General features: G+C 38.8%; 1 protein-coding gene across 1 annotated transcript in view; it reads right to left on the reverse strand.

Annotated features, from left to right (window-relative positions):
• Window positions 1–13,876, reverse strand: part of RNF217 (ring finger protein 217) — a gene marked incomplete at its 5' end in the record, with an annotated part of 71,685 nt that overhangs the window by 37,293 nt on the left and 20,516 nt on the right. The window lies entirely within an intron of this gene.

Below are 13,876 nucleotides of genomic sequence, written 5' to 3' on the forward strand. Positions count from 1 at the left end.
TTACCTCTCCACTACCCTGGCTCATATGGGTTGTGAGAAGGCAGATAATGGAAACACCTGTATATTGTTTCACTACAAAACATGCTGGGAATCACAGCCCAGAAAACTAAAGTAAATCTGGGATCATCGGAGTCTAGTAGCTCTGAGTCAATGCTAGCCCTGAGCTGGTTCCTGCTAAGCACGCTCAGTATCTCTGCAGTCTGGGTTCCAAGAAGCTCATTACATGCCATACTGCATAAGCAGAAAATGTCATTTGAGCCTGGGGCTGACCAAGCTAGTAAGTTTTCCCAGAATTCGGAGTGCTGGAGAGTTAAACACCAAAAAACAACAATAAAAACAACAAAAAACAAACCCTAAAAAAATCCCACCACTCACAGAAGCAAACTCAAGTTTAATAGGGCTGAAACTACGCTTGATCTAATGAGCCCTGATGGTCCCAAGCTGACCCATATGGTCAGATATCTGCAACTCATTTCTAGAGCTCCTGGTTTTGAGAGCACAATGCTGGACCCAGGTCTGCACACTTCATGCTTGGCAGGCTTTATTACCTTGGACTCCATGCCAAAACAGCAGATCCCAGCTGGCCTGGGAGCAGTATGGYTGTGTACATTTGGCACTGAGCCTGAGTAAATAAACCCTGCTGGATCTAAAGAGAGTCTGCAAGGACCCAACTTGAGCGTGTTTGCATCTGCCACAAGTAATCTTAGATCACGTGAATGAGAGTTGACTGCACAAGTAGAGCTGACCACCTGTCCAGTTCTTTCTTTACTGAATATCTCCATGCAAAGAGGAAAGGGTTTGATGGTGGAAAGGACATCTCTAAAAACCACTGTTGCAAAGTTGAGGAGCTGGATTTCCTTAGACTGAGTGTTCTTTAACATGCTCCATCACAGGAATCTCTAAAACAATATACTAAATATGACAGGAACACTTCAAATTTGGATGCAGATCTCAATACTGCATAGTGGTACCAAAAGAAATGTCTTAAATCAGAGACGTTACTAATGCACTATTTAAGCTAAGAAAGGGAAAAGGGGGGAAAACAAAACAAAACAAAAAAAAAAACACACAACCACAGCCCTGCCATCACTGCCTCAGCAACAGAGCTGTTGTAAAGGGAAACTAGCAAAGCTGCATGGGCTTTAACTGAATGAGAACTAATTTAGTCAGGAGTTACAGGATTAGAGAAGTCATAACAAAATGATATAAACCCCAAGGTTCGTACTGACTTCAAAGAAAACCTACTGCACTCTGTTTTGTTCTTTTGCAATAAAAGAACACTACTTGTTCTTTAGCAATGTAGCTAATCCACAGCAGATCAAAGAGATTAGGTGCCTGTCAAAGACAGAAAGGCAGGGTGAGGATGCTGGCAGCATCTCAGACCAAAGAACAGCAGAGAAGAGCTCAACTGGCAATGGCTGCAGCAGTGCCCCAAGCAGCCTCAGCTCACGGGAGCAGGCAGGTCAGGACCAGGGTAGATCTGCCTAGGGTAGAGGGGACAGGCTCATTCCCACTGAAATACATGTATTCTTAGGCAACTTCTCTTAATTTGATTTGCAGTTTAAAAAGCTAAGCAGAGCTCCACCATGTGCCAGCAAGGACAGACCCAAATGTTTGTCTTTTACACGGACTGGCATGGAGCAGGAAGAGCCAGTGCTCAAAGATACCATCAGAGAAATAATGCACATGCAAAAGAGAAGCTGGAGAATGTCCTCATTTTATGACTGCARGACACTAATCTACCTGTAGCAGCATGTGAAAATTGAGCTCAACTATCTGACATCACTAGAGTGACTCTTCACAGAAATACATCACATTACTAGAGTGATCCTTCTCAGAAATTAAAAGTGAGTTACCATCAGGCCACAAGAAAAACCTAACTTCATGACTCAACATGCTTCCTTGGTTTGAAGGGGAAGCCACCATTTSAAAAATTCAATCTACGGTTTCACCATGTGATCCTAAACAAGCTTACTAGGAATTGTTTCATGTCAAAATTTATTACCAAACTATTTTGATTAGAGATAGGGGTCCCTGGTCAATCCAGTTATGCTGCTAAAAGTCCTAGCATAAGCACAGACRTTTTGCAGGGGCTCAGACCTTTAGGCACTCACATACAGCATTACAACCCTGGTCCTTTTCTTTACAGTGTTCAGAATTATGCACGTATACAAACTTTCATGAAAGTCAATGAAAGCAAGTCTAATCTTCCTTCCTCAGCTGGTGCCTACACATTCCAAAAGTCAATATAGTTTCAACAGCAGTCTACATCACAAAACGGCCAGGACTGTTTATGAGACCTAATAATGTTATTGATAGCTTATTTCAGGATGCTCGGGATTTTGTTATAATTTATCATCTGGTACATGCTGAAACCATGCTTAAAAAACAAAGAACCATCCATCTAGCACCAAGAACTCCAACACTAAACTAGGAAAACAGTTTGTAACAGAAATATGAAAAACTACTGCAGCTTTTCCAATGTTGCAATGATTAGTGTAAGCTTCTATTTAAGGCAGTGAAGGCACAACAATTTAAGAAGGAACAGTGAAATAAACCCCATCTATGGCTACTTTGTTTTATTTTTTTAATATTAGAAAAATACTAAAAGAGGTAAGCTGTTCTGCTAAAAGTAAACTAAGCTACAATGGAATGACACCTCACATTGAGGAGGCACACTGTATCTGGCATTTAAGCTGGTACTTACGAAACACTGTTTATATGAAATGCTAGTTAGCGTTAGAACAAACCTGCATTTATAGAATGAAGAAATACAAAGTTGAACACTTTCTGTTTTTCAGGCCCACACAGAATACGATTAATATATGTGGTAAGAGTGAAGTGAGGTTTCAGTGTTTATTTTGAAAATATGTTTTACACCCACTTGAAGTAAATCATTTTTATCCTCTGTAATAGTTTCAGCCTTTCAAGTTTGGCAAAGATTGATTCTTTTCCTATGTTTTGAATGGGACTGAAGTGAACAGAGCTGTTTTGCTTATTAGCAATAACTTCAATGGAGCCTTGTCTTACCAAAACAGTCTATCTTTGTTTGTGCACTAGCATTGGCAACTGATGCAAGCATAGCTTTAGAAGTAGCGTTAGGCTACTTGCTGCTGTAGATCCAGGAGGTGCTAGGGAACGGGAAAGAAAAATCTGTTTTAGCCTTGATAAAAATAGCTGGTTTTATTCTTTCCTTGATTTTTTAAAGAAATTTTGAAGATTTTTATCCTGCAATATCAGCTTATCACAATGTCAAAACCCCAAGTTTTAAAAAGTCTTTGAATTTTAAGATACCGCTGTGTATTAAGAACTTTCTCTCAATACGCTCAACAGCATGGTGTATTTTCACAGCATGAGAAATGACTCTGATATGTCTAAAGGTGGCTGAGCTGCAGCACAGCGTTAAATGTCAGACACCATTCAGTTATCACATCCAGCTGTGCTTCACTTTCTTCTGGCATCTCTGGAGGTGCTAACACTGCTTACAATTCAAAATGTGAAAGCAGGCTCTCATGACTTTCTATAAAAGGGTAACATTTAAACTTATCGGAACAGCAATAGGTGCCCCCCCCCAACTCTTCTCATTTTATTTGAAAAGACTGTTTAGATTGGGGGGGGGGCAGGGGCAGATTCTAGAGTGGACTATTTATTGCCCAAGAATACAGTAATACCAACAACAGAACACAGAAACAGATAGCATGGTATTTTAAGTTAGAAAATGAAAAGAAAGCTGAAGGGAAAAAATAAAGGAAATCTTTGTTACCTACATAGAAAGTAAAATTCAGACTACACCAGAAGCACTGATTTATAYCTGTCATTTAGCTTGGCCAAAATTGGATAGAAAGTAACCTGTTTAGAGTATATTTGGGAGGGAGACTATATTCCTTAAATAAAGGGCTATTCTACTTTAAAATAGAAACACATACAAACTAGCATTTGCTTACTCAAAATTTGCTCCTAGTTCAGAGATGTATATGCTCTTCAAATGAGTAAGTTTTTCTTGCTTTTCACTTTTTAATGTTGAAAGGTCAGTGTCATGTCTAATCTGCACCACTGTAGAACAGCTACATTTCTACCAGTAGGCCAAATTCTGTCCTTGAAAACATCCCTGCGAGCTATCAAGAATAAAGAATAAAGGTGGTTGTTTTTATTCTTTATTATTCTTTATGCATAAAGATTTTTTTTGGAACTGCATAGATGCAAGTAGAGGCCGCAGCCTGGCCTACAAGAGTTTTACATATTATGGAGGAAGAAACAAATGGAAGAAAGTTTCCTTTATTTATAAGCAAAATCCTATTGCCCTCTAGGTCACTGGAAATGTTGCTCATTCTCATTTTTGCTGCTAAGTTTCAAATTAGTGAAGAATTATTTTTAAGTTTGGGTGGGGAAAGTGCTGTTTTGACTTTGTTTTAAAACAACAACAACAAAAAACACCTTGGGAAGTAATTCAAGGGCTCACCATGGTTCAGGATTCTACAGGGGTAGGCACTATACAAATGAAATACAAATAGATATGACTGAACAAGTGCAACTGAGGAGAAAAAAAAAAAAAAAGAAAGATTGTGCAACCTTTTAGTAAACCTTTTGCATCTGCATTTAAGGCTGTGGTTCCATGACCATTTCTGTGGCTTAAATCTTAATTTAAACAGTCCATATCCCCTGTCTCTGCTTTGTGCCAGYGGTATCCTGGCATGCTCCATCTATTTGTTTTTACAAAAAAAAAAAAATAATCCTATCAAACAGATGCTCTTTTTCAGTCTGTCCTCCCCTCTTAACTGCTAAATCCTTAGTGGTATAAATCCTCAGTGGTGCCAAAGAAGTGAGAATGAACAGACAGAAGTAGGGTAAGGGCAGATTAGGGGCTATGCATGTTGTATTACAACCAAATAGGAAACCACAGGCTAAGTTTCTCATGTGTCACCTCCTCCACTGGACGCCTTCACAAGTTCTTGTCTGTACTTCATTACTTCACAAACCATACTCCACTGGCTAAGTTTCATTTTCACTTCCCTTTTATTCCTTTCTCTCTGTAGAGCAGAATTGCATTAAAATTACTTTCTGAATCCCTCTTTCAGTAAGTCACCATACTGTCTTCTCTATCACCCACCACTTGCAACCTCTCTCTATTGCACAGCCATCACTTCTCTCTTCAGGAGGAAAGGCCTTATTAGCTTTAGGGAGACATGTAGTGCTTTTAGCAAAAGGTTCTAGGAAGAGGTCCAAGGGGTGAAGATCCCTTATATGCTGGAACTAGATTCATAATTGTTATTATTTTTAGTTCTAATTCCTGTTTTCTGCTGGGATAGGAAATACCTGAGTGACCATCAAAACAACTAGGAAGACTAGTCTTTCTCAGTAGTCAGTGGAGAATGAGGAACTCCCCCTTCAAGGGAACTCATAGCACGTTTCAAAAGCACCTTTAAGTTGTCCTAAGGAAGAACCCCATTCTCGCTCCTCAATAACTAAAAGTAGCCCAAGAAAACTAAACATTAATTAAGAAAGTTAGTTGGTATTAGAAAACACCAGAGTTAGAGAGGTACTCAAGAGCAACAAAAACGCAACAAAAACACAAAGGATTTCTTTATATTTGTGACAGATCTCCATTTTATGTTGTATTTAAAATGGACACTTACTTTTTACTATTAACAAAAGTTCAACCCAATATTTGCACTGAAAACAAAACAAAACAAAAAAACAGACTCGTATTGTGCCAAGTGTGKGCAGACCAACCCTGAAAGGGTCCATCAGGAAAAAGTCCTTCATGTGTCTTCTCTGACAGCACATAACATTTGTTCTCCTTTCACATTCATACTACACATCTGGATAAAGCAATGAGAATTAAGTGATTCTTACTCCATGTGACATTTAAAAAGAGAAAAGCCACTTGGGCCCAGGCGTTCTAGGCGTTAGCATACGCCTATGGCTTGCATTATCTGTCACACTGTTGACACAAAGAGAAGACACAAAGGAAGCAAAATCTTGGGGCCTCTGAAGAACATTTTATACATCATTCCTCACAAGAAGGATATGCAAAAGCAAAACACCGAGAGGGAATTATGACACACATAACTGCAAGTCAAACACCACCAGTACATCAAAGGTTTGACTTTTCTGCTCCAAAAGCATGTCTTCTAAATGCTTTACAATGCACATTTGAACGCGGCATCCGTTTAAATTCTCAAAGCTCATCTAGTGTTTATAACTTCAGTTACAAACTGGGCTTCAAAGTTCAATCGTATCATTCTGAGGAACACTTTAAAGAGTGCAATTACAGAAAATCCTCATCTTTGGCAGAGCTGCTGGATGGTGCAGAAACGACCAGCGCCACCAGAGAGGGCAGAAGCTGCCTGAGCCGCCTCAGCAAGCAACCCAAGGGTTAACTAGCAAAACTGGCCTGCGTAGCCTGCAGCAAAACCATAAACCACAGTGCRTGTTTCCCATTCAATAACTCTTCTTTTTCTTCACGGTTACAGTTACATTCAGCACTAGTCTAAAAACCAGTGAGGAAAAGCTTGAGAAATATTTTTCAGAATATACCTAAATTCAACGAAAACAGTTTTCTTAAAGGCCTCTTAATTTGCTTCCTCATTCGACCACATACTGGCATAAAGCCTTTTGCCTTCCTGCTACAGGATCAGGTTTTACCAGTTCATATTGATTTGAAAGCAGCTCAAATATTTCGGTCCTATTAGTCCTATTCCTATAGAATTARGATTTATGGAAAAACATTTACAGAAAGAACAAATCAAAACTAAAATTCTCTTTCATAAGATGTAAACAAATACTGTTATCAACCTGCATGAGATCCCCCCTCTCTGTCATCTCCTCTATTACTTTCTCAAGCACCAAATTGATTAAAAAGGAAAAAAGGCTTTATCTCACTACTACTATTAAAACAACAACTACCTGGCAAAAAGTCATTTTTCTGCCTGCTACCACATCATAAACACAGAGCATGTGATCAGAAAGTATGGCAGTTACATGCCTTTTGTCCTGTATTTTTGGCTTCCGCAGCGAGCTGAACCCATAGCACAGGAAATGTTTAGTCCTGTGTCCAGACAAAAACAGAGCTGTTAAACTTGGATGGTTATTTGTTTAGATGGGACAAAGAGGCAAACCAGTTTTTCTGAACTCCAGCAGAGTTATCCTAAGACATCAATGGGCAGAAAACTTTCCTAACCTCACCAATCACTGCAGTTTCCAAGATAAAAAAATCTTTCATCTCTTATTTTAAGGTCTGCATAGGGGGAAAGTGAGGGGAAAATCCGTGCTGAAAAGAAGTGTAACCCAGAGGTAGTGTGGCAGAACCTGGATTAGAGGAATCTAACCCAAACCCAAAGACTTCTCTACATTCATTAAAGAAAACAAGAAAATACACAAGAGCTTTCTTATCTTGCTTAGGTTTACAAATTTGATCTCCAGAGGTCCCTTCCAACCTCAGCCATTCTGTGATTACCAGCGCTAACTTAATAGGGAGTATGATAATTTTTCTAATCCTTAGAAAACATATTCACTTTTAGGTTATCTGTTGATTCAAAGACCCATATGAAAGAAGAGTGTTGAGGATGGCAGATTGAGCARGGTTCATCTGGGAGTAGAAAACAGGGGCAAGTGCATCTGAACCCTGACAGCAGTTGCTCCTTCCTAGGAGCAGGATGGAAAGACCATACTAACAACCAGAGCAGGTGCCAGGAGGGATTACAGAAAGGAAACAAGGAGCAGGAGACCATCTGCATTGCATGATATGCTCAGATAACTCAGCCATCTCRTGAGTGAGCCCTGCTCATCGGGTCTTAGCAGAACTAGGAAAGARGAAGAGCAAAGAAGCTAGAGATTCGTAAGACAATGGTTTATCAGTATAGTCTGGCTTTAAGAACTTCCAATATTGGAATAAAAATGTCACAGACAAATGTCACAGAACACAGAACCAATATAAACTAACTCCGATAGTTGCTATTTGTAAAACAAATAGGATAAAATAAAACTGACAGGTTAAATTCAGGCTTAAATTCAGATCAGTATAGTCTGTTCTCCTACAGCCAGCATAAAACTTGTAAAAACTATAAGCTATGTCCTACTTTGACAATATATGCTTCACCATCCAAGCCTAACCTGGATCACTTCTGCACGTTTGAGGATCTGATAAGGCTCTGACCGCTGCAGAGCCCCTGGCTGGCGCCCAGGGAAGAGGCCAGCAAACAGCTCCCACATGATGGCACCCAGCCACGGCAGCGGGGACCAACCGCTCAGCACAGGAGTTTTACCAATGCCACGTGACATGTCTCACTTTCAGCATGCAGGGAACTGGCCTCCCAAAGGCAGAAAAGTCATGACATGGGTGTTTATTGTAATTCATTTAAGTACTTGTCTTAGAAAACAATTACAAAAAAAAAAAAAAAAAAAAAAGAGGAACAAAATTCTGTTCTCTTTCCCTTTCCAATTAAGGAGATTAAAACAAACTGCGGTCAGTTATTTGAATAGGTCATTTTATTTATATGTCAATCTTTTGCAGGAGCAGTGCTTAAAAAGGAACATTACTGTGTCCTAATCTCACTTACAGTATAAAATTGAATGGTTAAACTCTGAACTCCATTGGGTTCAGGCTGGATTAACCTAGATTCAGATCAAGTCCAATGGAATGATACTGTTAACTATTAACAACAATCAGTATCACAACCAAAAAAAAAAAAAGATGCAGTAAATACGATGCAGAAGTAGTACAATGCAGTAGAAATAGAGAGTACTACAGTACTGTAATACTTCTTCAAAAGCTAGCAAGATAACTTTCTGCTGGTCTGAGCAGCATGTTAAACCCCACTGCTGGAAAAATGGATTCTTATATACAGGAATATTTTCTGCAAAGCATAAATGAAAGTAAAGTTCCCTTATGAACCTGGCAATCATGAAAGCAGCAAGCCACACACTGTCACTGTGAGTAAACACAGTGTCTAGACCAAAACTCCCCTCTCCCAATCCTTTCTTGTGCCTTTAAGGAATGAACAAAATTAGCTCCCACAATGGTGTCACAGAACAGTGAAAGCACATGGTCTCAATCTTGATTGAGACAGATCACTTCAGTCTTCACACAGAGCTGACCAAAATCCATCAACAACAGTGGCAATTTGTCCTATGACTATTTGTTTTGAGAGAGATCAATAGCTCATTCTCCAGCTGTTTAGTAGGCTGGGTCCAAACCAGACAGAAAAGGAGGAAAATGCTCCTGAGTTGTCATTTGCCAACCAGCATTCCTATTTCACATGAAAAAGGCCCAAAACATCATAGATTTGCAAAACTGATTACTGAGCCTGTAATACAGATTAGCCCACATAGTAATGCAGCTAGTAGCATCAACAACAGTTAATTGAACCTTGGGTTCAATCAACAACGGCCCTTTCTACATTTTACCTTTGTATCTACAGAAACATTTTGTGGTGCTTAATATAGTCCCAGCTGAAACTGGTATTTAGCAAAAAAATAAAGAAAAGCTCTTCTAATTAGAGGAAAGGAGAGAAATGCTCCTACTTATCTCAATATTCCATTCCAAAATATGGTTATAAACCAAAACAAAACAGAGTGCTGCCACGGATGTGGGTGATGACTTAAATATACTGAGAACTTCAACATAAATTGCTCAGCTATTCTCCACCCACTCTGATCATCTACATTCCCTGTCTGTAGTAGGAAGGATGGACATTTTATAGTCATCCTTAAATTGTTCTGCTTTCCTTCAGAAAACCATCTACAACTATTTAGTTTCAATATCTTTGCTAGATCTGAGGCTGTACACAAGTTTTCTTGTACATGTATTGACAGTCAAAGTATTTTGATTCTTGGCTATCTGATACCAAACCAAATTCTGCCCACCTTTACTTGAGAAGTTTAATATAAAAGCAGTGGAGTTGCACAGGTATAAATGAAAGCAGAATAAAGCCTGAAAAATACTTTCTACCCAGCATGTGACTGTCAGGAGCAATAACAGCACGTCTCCTTTCTAAGGTCCAAATACCCATCACTTGGTTTCCCTTCAAACAACACAACTTAAAGGAATTTGTTTATGCAATGAAGAAATAGCTATTTTGCTCTGCCTCCCTGAAAAGAGTCCTAGCAGTACCTATCCACAATAAACAAAGCTGCTTTTGGTGAAATGCTACTCTGTGAAAGCTATTACGAAGTGAAACAAACTGACAACTTAAATAGCTGAAGTCATAAACCTCAGAAGTGGATTAGCATGCATCACACTGACTCATTTTCATGGATGAGTATTTCCTGGGAAAGGCTGATGCAAGGCACAACTTCCAAACTTCTCTCCACGTGTGGTATTTGCATAAACCCCAGAAAATACTGTACTAACCCTCCAATATCACATTGCTTTTTAAAGTTATTTCTCAGAATACGTTGTATATTTTAAACCACATTTTAATACACACTGAATGCAATGACAGATGCAGCCACAAAAGGGAGCAAATGTACAAGATCAAGATGTGCAAATAAAACAGCCTTCTCCAGGGAGCTGCTGCAGGCAACAGCCTAAACAGTGGCTTTGAACAATACTTTGAGTAGCAAAAGCTAAAGCAAACCATACAGGAGGAATAACAAACCACCCACCAAACAGTTAAATATAGGTACTTTTAGCTAAGATACCTCATTAGAAAATTTTGGCACAAAAGAAGGACACTGTTATAGGAGCAGAATGGACAATTTTGCACCAGAACTGATTTAATCCAGTAGAGAACTGCACGGGTCTAATGTGCAGTGACTGCTAAACAGTGTATTTTGATTTCTAAACAGTGTATTTAACAGCCCCAATACCAGCATTAACTCTCCTGCTGATAAAATGCCAGCTGGAATTTTGGGGTTGTTACTGTACCAGTTCAGCCTTCCTGAGAGTTAGCCYGAACTGGGTCCCAACTGAAGCTGTCACACAATTTTCACCTTTAATTAATGAACAACACTTTTGTATAGATTACCCCAGACATTATTTGTTGCAAGCAGCTAGAACCCCTACAACACTGCATCCAGAAATCATTAGAAGCAGCAAGACAATGACAGAAGCAGATAACACAGAGGTTTTAAACCAGAAGAAACAAACCTTAATTGTGTTCAGAATAGTGTATTCTGCTTACTGCTTTTTCACAAAACCAAGAAAATATGAAGCAAGTTTATTTTAATCAATAAAGACAGTTCTATCAGCTGATAGGCTATTAGATTAAAATACCCTTTTTCACATCAGATTTGCCACAAAAAAAGGATTTCTCATTTATTCAAAACTCAAATAAAATAATCTCTTTTTTTTAAAAAAGCACTACTTCTCACTCTTTTCTTTTTTATATATGTAAAAAAAAAAAAAAAAAAACCCAAACACCTATAGTAACTTAGTATGTCATAGCCTTTACTACAAACCCTTTACTACATTGATGTGGATTTAACAAACCTGTTGCACGTAGTGTAGTACTTCGAGAATCCACTTTTGCTTATGTGAGGGACAGATAAAGAAGAGAGGCAGAATAAGCCAAAATGCCCCAGGTTATATCCCTAGCTAAAATTTCAGAGTTGACAATGAGGAAGAGATTTGATTCTTGCAAAAATACTGCTGTGAAGAGATAAGTCTGTGGAAGTTCTTGCACGTAGGAACAAGAACAGGGTAAAATACGGCTTCCCTTCCTTTATCTCATTATGTTTTTCATCCCTTGTGCTTCTTTGAGGGACACGATGTATTCAGGCACCGGCTGAGACTGAAGAGGAAGGTGGAATAGGAAACAGACACTGTAATCACCCAATTCAGTTCCCTACTACTACCCTCTTTGGCTATTTAGAGAAATTGGAATGGAAGAAAAAGACAAAATAAGACTTCTACCCACATGCAGTTCTTCTCTTTTTGGATGCTACTCCAGGCTTACTCTGCATCACCAGCAATCCAGCCCAAGATCTCCAGTTATCTGATCAAACRTACAGGAATTTGAAAGATTTGGGGTACAGATCCAGCCACATCTCTAACGTATCTGTTGGTCTAGGTATCCCTCCTCCAGTCTCAGACCTCCTAAGTCATTCCTGCAGGCCACAGTTAGCCAACACTGCTGTTTATGTCAAACTGCATCCTGCCTGATGGCTAGAAATTACTGAAGGAGTCAATATAGCTTTCCCTTATGTGTGTTAGATACAGTAATCATGAGGCTGCAAARAGAGAAGATTCAGCTGGCTAACACAGCAGAAGACTGAAGTGATTTTAAATTAGTTTTCCAGTGGATCAGGCAGCTGAATTAATTCTCCCTGTGATATATGATCACTACCTTGCAACCCAAGAGAAAAACTGTAAATGCACGGCCAAAGACAGGGACTCTTGGACTCTTTCAGAAGTAGCTACCCATTAATTCAGCTTACCTGTCATGTCAATCTACACCTTCAGATCATGTACCAGGTACGCTTTGTATTATTTCTAATTACCTGTAAGAAGCTACAAGCCTGAAGTGTGCTCAGCAACCCCTCTCAGTAATTAGCGGCAACTACAGTAACAGGGTTGGAGGGCTGCACCAGATCCCTTTTCCATGCGAGTTTTTGCATTGGTGTTTTCCATACATAGCTCCTAGAACTGCTGTTCTTCAGAAAAAAGTCTATATTTTGGAATAGCAAGGCCATATATTAGTATTCATAAATCTAACAATATCTTCCCATTGTGTACGAGTATTTAAAATGTTCAACTTTTGCATGTGTGGAAATCTTTCACTAAACTTCAGGTCTGAACTTTGTTACTAGTTTGAACCCACTGTACCTCAAAGGCTGTCTTTTAACTTCTAGTTTTCTGTTGGCACTATTTCTGTTCTCCACTCAGTTCTCCCTCTGAATGATACAAAAGTCTTCTCTGAAGCTAAAGCAAAGGGAATAATTATGAGTAACTAGACTTTTTAAGAAAAGACACACAATACTTGTAATAAAACAACTAAATTAATACATATTCTCAGCAACTTCTTAGCAAGATGCAAGGAGACATTCTATCAACAACTGTTATATACACTAAAAAACATTGTAAAGTGGTTGACTATAAGAATAAAACAACTATAAAAGATATAATATGAACAGGACTCCTTATTGGCTTGACATACTTTTCAAAGAATTTCACCAAATACGTTTCATTATTCCATTCCAAGAATAAAGATATTGCCTCCAGAGACTCTGATCAAAAAAGGTTATGGAGGAAAAAAAAATTGCATATGACTGGAGGAAAAACACTATTATTTTTCATTTCTGTAGCTACAGCCCATTCATTTACAAACAAAATTACCCCAGGCTTGTCCAAAAAAAAAAATCTAAAAAAACCCCACCCACCTATCAAGGATTACTGACTGGGAGTTTTTTTTTTTTTTTTTTTTTTTTTTAGGTGCTAAGCAGGTTGATAGAAACCTTGAAACATCACTTCTGCCTGCATTAAAACTTTACAAGGCTCCAGAAACTGGGCTGCCATTTCACCTCACACTGAATATTTAAAGCAGCAGCTTTGTTCCTACCAGAAGGCATCAGAGTTTCAAAACTGCCACCAGTAAGGACTGGAGCTTGGGGAGCAGGGGGAGGTGAAGGAGGTATCAAGCCACTTCTGAAACCACAGACTTCAACAGTAATTGAATTCAACACTAGTTGAGGAAATTCTAATTTCATTAATTAATTCCAAAGACTATATAGTCTTTAGCTGGAGAAGGTTAACAGGTAGGAATTGAAGAGGTATAAGAGAAATGAATTGTTGTAAAACATGGTAACAAAGAATACAGGAAAGTTTGTATACTGTATAAGGACACGCATCTCTCCAACTCCAGATTTTGCAAGAACAAAAAGAAATGATGGACAACTTCAGAGGCAAAAAGCCAAGAGGATAAATAAGTATTCATTA

Source organism: Apteryx rowi, unplaced genomic scaffold (genome assembly GCF_003343035.1).
Source record: "Apteryx rowi isolate R43461 unplaced genomic scaffold, aptRow1 scaffold_1012, whole genome shotgun sequence".
NCBI lineage: Eukaryota > Metazoa > Chordata > Aves > Apterygiformes > Apterygidae > Apteryx > Apteryx rowi.